Genomic DNA, 8,351 nt, shown 5'->3' with positions numbered 1-8,351 from the left:
CAGATCTGGTTGGTGTCAGGATATTCCAGACTCATCGAGTCTAGGAAGAAAATGAAAGTTTGCAACACAAATCGACGAGATGACGTTGCGGGATTCTCGGGAGATGAACTACGATAGCAAGCTCCAAAACATGAGCTGGTTCTGCTACAAACATGTGAACACGCTGTCCCAGACAAACATGACCACATGGTAGTCTTATAATAAAACACTACCGAGTTCAGGTGGGGGAACCATCATTAATGACATCGAAGTCTCCACGGGTGGAAGTCCAAAGAGTTCACCTTGGACAGACTCCTTTATCTTTGAACAACTCAATCAGTGGCTTGGTGTGCTAGGATATACATATAGAATGGAGGTTGCAAATCTCCAGACCACAGAATACTTCGCACGTGTGCATGACTGACTTGCGATGATTCCAGAGGAAGCAACATTGACTTTCTCGAGTCCACGGCGGCAACTTGCATCAAATGCACATGAAGTAGAGGAAGTCACTTCTTACATCCGAACATATGCTTCATGAGCTAGCATGAACAAATGCTTTCAAAAGTTTCCAACACTAGCTTAATATTCAGCAAAATTATGAAGAAGACAAGGATGTTGTCAATGGGCTCAACAACAATTCATCCGGGTTTCCTTTTAAAAGGAATTCCATAGTTAAGTAAACAAGTGATAGCATTGGTCAGACCCAAAAGATATAATGGTGTATGCTCGAGGGATCAACCACGAGTAAGACAACATTACGAACATCGTTGGTTCTGATTTGATTTGACGATAACCTATGCTCAAATCAAAGTTTTATCAGGCAATAAGTCCAATAACTGATCACAGGGACCAATCGATGAAGATATCACCTTTCTTCAACACACACTACACAAGAATATCCCTTTGGAACGAACTAAGTCAGGCAAGATTTTATCTTCCAACTCTCCAAGTTGTTGTCTAGCTTAACCAACTAGCTCAGGGATATCTAACACCGATCTTGGAGAGAGGGTGGTTCACAAGAAAACCAACTTGATCACGAGCTCAACATAGCGGTCAGGTGACAACCTGGTAATACTTCCGAGAAGATCTTCGGAAAATCACGAACCACCGGTATGTTACTAAGCTCGAGAACAATCTCGCTTTTCAGGGCAAGACGATATGATCAAATGAGTGAGGACTTGACACAATCCTAACTCATTGATCGAAGGGTGCACTGGAAATAAGGACTAGATAGCACGATCAGTCTTAGAATGATGATTCAAGAACCAACACGCTAAGAATGAAATTATTATCCTTTAACTACCAAGCAACAGAGTTGCTAGCAGTATTGATTTCACACGCCATGATTCATTTGTCGGCATTCCGGTTACAATAACACAGGAACCGAGGAATGAACAATGATGGCAAAAGTATCACTGTACCAAGAGTTCATAGGATGGTGTGCAATTCCTATAACAATCCCGATATAAAAGATGGTAATACTCCAAGGTAGAACAGAGCAAAAGCTGGATTGGCATTTTGATCTGCGGAGTACAATTGTTTTGACCCAATCCTAGATATGGAAGAGGTACTGGAGTTTGTTTCTCCAAGTCATTCAGGACAGAATGGCTTGTCGGACCACAAGGGTAATAGGCATCGATAAACGAACGCACGCATACTCTTGACTATCAATTGATAGGCGAGGGTCAGAGGACAACTAAAGAGGGACAACTCGAAGGAACATACGATTTTCTGAGTTGTGGATGCATGGTTTAGCATGTCAAACGAAGTTCAACATAATTCTTCCGGATAACCCATGCAGAAAGGTAGAACTGGCAGAGCCACAGTATATAATGGAGAACTCATCAAGAATAATCCTGTTGTGATATTTCAGTTCAACGAGGAACTTCTGCCATAAGTAGTTCATGGTATTTGGAAGAAGAAGATACCACGGACTTCAAGGGCTATCGCAAAGGTTACTAATATCCTAAAGGCACTAGCAATTTCTATCAACATGAAGTAGGTAGAGTGAATCTCGGGTTCAAGAACCCAGGAACAGAATACCAATTACTAAGTAGCATCACGGGATGCTTTCGAGAATGATGGCCAGAATCATCACACTGGGAACACAAATCATGGCTAAATTACTAGATGATCCCCTGAGACACCTAGGGTCATAATAATTATTCCAACATAAAGGTCGAGGCAGTAGAATACCTCAACTCAACAATTAGTGTGATTGAGCTGGCATAAAGGAGCATCGAAACCAGAGGGAAAGGATTTTGCAAATGCATCAGACTATTTAGAAACCTGGAATGACTCGGATAGCATAACGGTTGTAAATGCTCAGAAAAGATTTGAGACATACTACAAAATGGTGGCATAACCACTCAGAAGCACAATATCAAGGTTCCGAGATCAACAATTAACATACGGAAGTAGTAGGAACTGAACTGAGACTTAAATCCAACAATCTATAAGTCTACGGATTAGTAACACGTGATCCTGATAGAAAGAAGAGATAGCCTAGTTCTTAATCCCCGGAGAAGAGAAGATGATGACTCAGATCAGAAGGCCATGAGGTATAAGGAGTAAAAAGAGCCTGACGTTCCATCCCACAATCAATTCCCTTATATAACTAAAGAATTTCTAGACTCAACTTCGACCAGTTTGGCTTGGTAATCCTACAGGCAGTCAAGCTCTGATACCAATGCTGTCAGGACCCCGACTCAATGCCACATCGATCTAGCATGTAACACCTCATATCACTTTGCGGCCTCACGCATGGTAATCCCACGGGTGTCGCCTTACTTTTGCCCGGGACCGTTTGCGCCTTTTGGCACACGTATATGATAGTGTCGCTAGCATCCATATGATAAGGAGCCCGGGCTGACATGGCTAGTCGTAAACCCAAAGTGGCACAGACTTACAGGGACAGGCATCCATGACCCAGCATCGAACGTGTCGGTCATCAGCGAGTGAATCCAGGCTGTAGCACTGGGCTAGCAGGACTCCGGTGAACCGGGCTGTAGCGGGCTAACAGGACTCCGGTATTCATCGCGTGACATTTCCCCGAAGGGACAGACACAGGAACGAAGAAGGACACATGCCGGCCAGCCTAAGTGTTACGGAGCAGTAGCAAGCTACCATGGCTCAGTGGAAACACTAGGAGACATTTCCCGGTAAGAGAGGCTACTAAGGATAAACAACTAGATAGTCAGATCCCACACATACCAAGCATTTCAACAACATACACACAATATGCTCGATATGTGCAGATACAACATGGCATCACAACATGACTCTACAACTCAAGTAATTTATTCAATAGGCTCCGAGGAGCGAGATATTACAAACATGGGTCTCATGACCCAACAATCAGAGCATACAAGTCAAAGCACAAGCGGAAGCTATCATGTCTGGGTACAGACATGTATAACTGAAAAAGGCTGAGAAGCCTGACTATCTACCAAATACTGCCGAGGGCACAAGATCGTAGCTGAGGTAACAAGCTAAACGTCGAAGTCCACGCGAAACTACTTAGTGAGACCGAAGTCTCTCTGCAAAACATAAAATAGGCAAACGTGAGTACAATTGTACCCAGCAAGACTTACATCAGAACTAACTACATATGCATCATTTTCAACAAGGGGATAGTGGGGTTTAACTGCAGCAAGCCAGCTTTGACTCGGTGGCTATCCTAAACTACGACTGCAAGCGACTCTTTTGAGGTGGCGCACACGAGTCCACATATTCACCATATCAATACACCACTATGGATCCGCTCCCGTCTCCCTACGAGAACGCCATCCATAGTACTCACGCTTATCTTGCGCATTTTAAAGTATCCACTTTCACTTGTCTATGAACTGATATAAGCAACCCAGAAGTCCTTTACCGCGGACACGGCTATTCGAATAGATGATGTTAACCCTGCAGGGGTGTACTTCTTCATACATGTTTCCACCACTTAGCGTCTGCACACGACATGTGCTCGGCAGACTTCAAGCGAAAGCCGACGTGGGTGTAGACCACGACCTACCTAAACACTCAAGTCTCTAGTCCAGGTTTATCGCCTATTCGGGTTCCATCCATGAGGAGATCCGGCCGGAGTTTCGCTCACAGCCCCAAACGATGTGAACAGGGTTCCCGAGATACCAAACAGGGCATCCGGTACACCGTGCCACGTACCTACCGCATCACAGCCCACCCCTACGGTCAGCGCTGTCCACGGCCTCCAGTAAGCTACAAACACCAGAAACTACTTGCAACTCCTGGACAGAGGACTAGGGTGAATAAGAAGTCGAGCGGGGTCATATTTCAGGGCCCAATGTATGGTAGTAGCTGAATCATGGATCACAAACACAGAACTCAGTTCCTGAGGACGGCTGCAATGAGACAACCCACCATGTACTCCTACATGGCCTCTCACCGCTACCTTTACCAAATCGTGTTCACACACTTAGCTCACACACAGTAGGACATCTTCACACACCTCTGATTCATCCCCGATGAATCAGACCTGACTCAACTCTAAGCAGTAGCAGGCATAAAAAACAGACATGAATGAGTAGGCACATCAGGGCTCAAACAACTCCTACTCATGCTAGTGGGTTTCATCTATTTACTGTGGCAATGACAGGTCATGCAAAGGATAAAGGGGTTCAGCTACCGCAGCAAGTAACAGATGAATCGGTGTTGTCCTAATGCAGTAAAAGAGAGCAGGAGCGAGAGAGTAGGATTGTATCGGAATGAACAAGGGGGTTTTGCTTGCCTGGCACTTCTGAAGATAACATTGAGTCTTCATCAGTGTCAACGATCACATCATCGGTATCACGTCTATCGAGAGGGGACAAATACCGGCAACACAGAAAGGAACACAATCAATGCAATGCACAATATGATGCATGCTCATGACATGGCAATATGAATGTGTTTTGAGCTAATGCAACTAGCAACAGATTAAATGAAGTTGGTTTGAATATAAGATTCAAATTTAAACCCCATATGTGATTATTCAAATGCCATTTAATTGATTTGTGCTAAACAGCAGCTATAAGTTGTTCTAACATGCATGAAAATGGTACAAATGGATTCCTTGAATTTTTCTGATAATTTTTCATATATAAATTATTTAATTTGGAGTTACGGTTGAATTTCTATGAATTTTAGAAGTTTATACAATTTTCTGGAATTAATAAATCATTTCCTAATTTATTTTAATTCCAGAAAGGAATTATTGCGTCAGCATGACCTCATCCTGAAGTCATCAGGTCAACAGGGCGGGTCCAGGTCAAATCTGACGTGTGGGGGGCACACGTCAGTGACACAGGGCTAGTTAGTGTCAATGGCAGGTGGGGCCGGGTCAAAGGCCACGTCAGCACGGTCAAAGCTGACGCGTGGGGCCACTGTGATTAATTTAAGCTAAACAGAAAATAAACTAAGATTAGTTAAGGCGTGGGGCCTAGGTGTCAGTGACACGGTGCGGTGTTTAGTGGCTAATTAAGCCAGCCCCGTCAGCAAGTGACGCCGGCGACCACGGCGACGGCGAGACCTCGCCGGAGTTGCTCGGAACGGCGCTACAGCCCGCGGCTGGTCGCGCTGAGGGCACCAAGAGGGAGCCCGTGCTCCCGCGCATCTAGGGGCGCACGCAGCTGGGCACAGGGAGGCCGGGGTCGACGGCGGCGACCACTTAGGCGGTGGCCGGAGCTACGGCAACGACGGGTTAGGCGATGCAGGGCGCCAGGGGAGGCGTTGGTGAGTGCTATGTGCTCCTGGGACTGTGGTGAGCACGACGGTGGGCTCGAGAATGAGCTGCGGTGGCTGTGGCCACGGCCACGCCATGGCCGGCGGCGAGAAACTCTCGGCCGCGGTGGGAGATGGGGCTAGGGGGCAAGAACGGAGGGGGCGAGCACATGAGAGGCAGCGGAGGCTCACAGCGGATCCATTCGAGGCGGAGACGAGGCCGGGGATGGTCCGGAGCCGGCGAATTTGACGAAGATGGTCGGCGGTCCCGAGGTTGAAGAAGGCATCGAGGGCGGTGTTGTGGCACGTCCGGGGCCTCGTGGCTCGTTGAGGAGGTAGAGGGAGGACCGGCGGAGCTTCCTGGGGCGTCGGTGAGCCGTGGGGTGGCCGGTAGCCACGGTGGCTCTCGTCGGTGGCGGCGGCTCCGTTCGGTCGCGGGAGGGGAAACATAGGAGCGAGGGGGAGGGAGGTCCAGAGGGCGAGGGAGAAGTGAGAGGGGGTCGGGGCTGCGTGGCGTCGCGGGAGGGACCAGGGAAGGAGGAGGCAGCCAGGCAGGGAGGAGGTGGCCTCCTCGGCCGCGCGCGTGCGAGCACGCAGCTGCTCCCACTGGCAAGAGGAAGACGACAGGGGGGGGGAGTAGCGGTGGCGGGCTGGGCCGCGCTGGCCGGTCCTGTTGGGCCACCAGGTGGGCTTCACAGGTAAGTCCTTCTCTCTTTTATTTCTGTTCTGTTTCTCTTTTCTATTTCTGCAATTTGTTTTTGGATTTGATTTAAATATCAAATCACTTTATAAAATCCTGGAAATAATTATGGGTGCTTTCTGAATTATTTCAGTGACCCTTAACAATTTCCAACATTTATTTGAACATTTAAATTATTTATAGTATTTAAATGCCCAAAGTCAAATACAATATGGTTTATTCAAAAAAATCCAAAATGTCTTGGAAAAATATCCATCATCTCTGGATATGGTTTTCACCCTTTTCCAGTGATCATGAACATTTTTGCAAACCAATTTGGGTTCTTTGAAAATATTTTGAAGTTGAACCTATTTGCAATGCTTTGGTGCTAGGGCTTGGTCATCCCCATTTCAAATTTCATACAATTTAAACATGTTGCACACATGAAGCTAACCTAGAGCACTACCAGAAGCTAGGGATGTGACAGCCTAACTTGCCACGTAGCCCCTCTCTCCTTACTCCCGTCCTGGTGATCCGGTCGGGGCTAACAGCGGCTGAGGTATGCGCGGGGCCGGGCCCTGCCGACGTAGAACACAAGCAAATAGGAAGGAAACTACAAAATCTAGCAAATTCTGAAGCAAATATTACAGACCATAAATTGTTGTCACAATACCAAACACAAGTTTAAACGCCTCCACGAGGCATGGTGCATGTTGCAGGAATCGAAGCAGGAAAGAAGCCGCGAGAAGATCACCCCTGGGCCGTGCTGCCACTCGTGGTGGAGTTGCGCTTGTCAGCTCCACCCCCCGAGGCCGCGGAGCCAGCAAGGCCTCCGCTCGGCCATTCACGGCCTCGGCTGCAGCGGCGGAACGCTTGGCATCCACAGGCTCCAGCAGGTCGTCAAGGTTGGCGTCGGGGTTGCGGAGGTAGACGTGGCTGAGGATCCACGTCAGCGCTGCGGAGGAAAGGACGCGAGCCTCAACTTCGGCCATGGGGCCGATGCCGGTCACGACCTCCTCAAGCGCCTCGACCTGGAAGGGAAGCAGCTTGGTGGGGCCTTCCATGGTTCCGGCCAGCGGTTTCTCCAGGCCCTCTTCATAAAGCATCTTCAGTGCCTTGCGAGCCCTCATCTCATAACCCGTGAAGGCCGCGTGGTCCTCGGCCAAGACCTTCGCCTTGGCGTCCAGCTCAACCCTCTCCGCTTGCAGCGTCTGCTCCAGCGTCTTCAGCCAGCCGCGGTCAGCTGAGAGTTCGGCGTCGCGGTCCCTGACGGCAGCCTCCCGAGCCTTCATCTCCTCCTCCTTCACCTGGCGGTCGCGAACCTCCTTGGTGAGTTCATCACGCAGCCCTTGCAACTCGCCCTCCAGTGTCTTGCAGTGGCCCTTGACACTTGAAGCATCCTTCAATGCCGCGTCGTGAGCGGCTATGGCCTGGAGGTGACTTGCTTCTCCTCCTCGGAAGTCGTCCCAGCCTGGCTCAGCGCCGCTCGGATGGAGGCGTCGGAGCGAACCCAGCTAGAGACCAGCTCCAGGCACTCGGCCACCAAGCGGGGGTCGGTGCCCCAGAGATCCTCTCGCAGCCGGCTCAGCTCATCAGCCGCGCGAGCCAAGGCGGCGGAGGAGGCAGAGGAGACGGGAACCAGCGGAGTAGGAGGAGAAGACGACAGTGTGATCACAACTTGGGAGGCAGGGACCTCCTGAGCCTTGACAGCCTCGGCGACAGTATCAAGCGCAGGTGCCTCCAGAGTCAGCGGGGCCACGGGGGCTGGCTCCCCGCTAGAGCGTCCCTCCTGGCCTCGCGAGGACGACCGGGCAGGGGAGGTGCGAGCCCCGCTGCCTCCCTTTCCCATGGCTGAAGGCGCGGCCACGGCAGGAGAGCCTGCCCCATGTGGGGTCGTCGTGTCCCCCTTCAGCCTCTTTGCCATAGGTGGTGGCCTACCCAAAATAAGGTATGTCAGGCCTCGACG

The sequence above is a fragment of the Triticum aestivum genome, chromosome 2B (assembly GCF_018294505.1).
Source record: "Triticum aestivum cultivar Chinese Spring chromosome 2B, IWGSC CS RefSeq v2.1, whole genome shotgun sequence".
NCBI lineage: Eukaryota > Viridiplantae > Streptophyta > Magnoliopsida > Poales > Poaceae > Triticum > Triticum aestivum.
The sequence above is the reverse complement of the archived record's forward strand: the minus strand, read 5'-3'. Positions refer to the sequence as shown.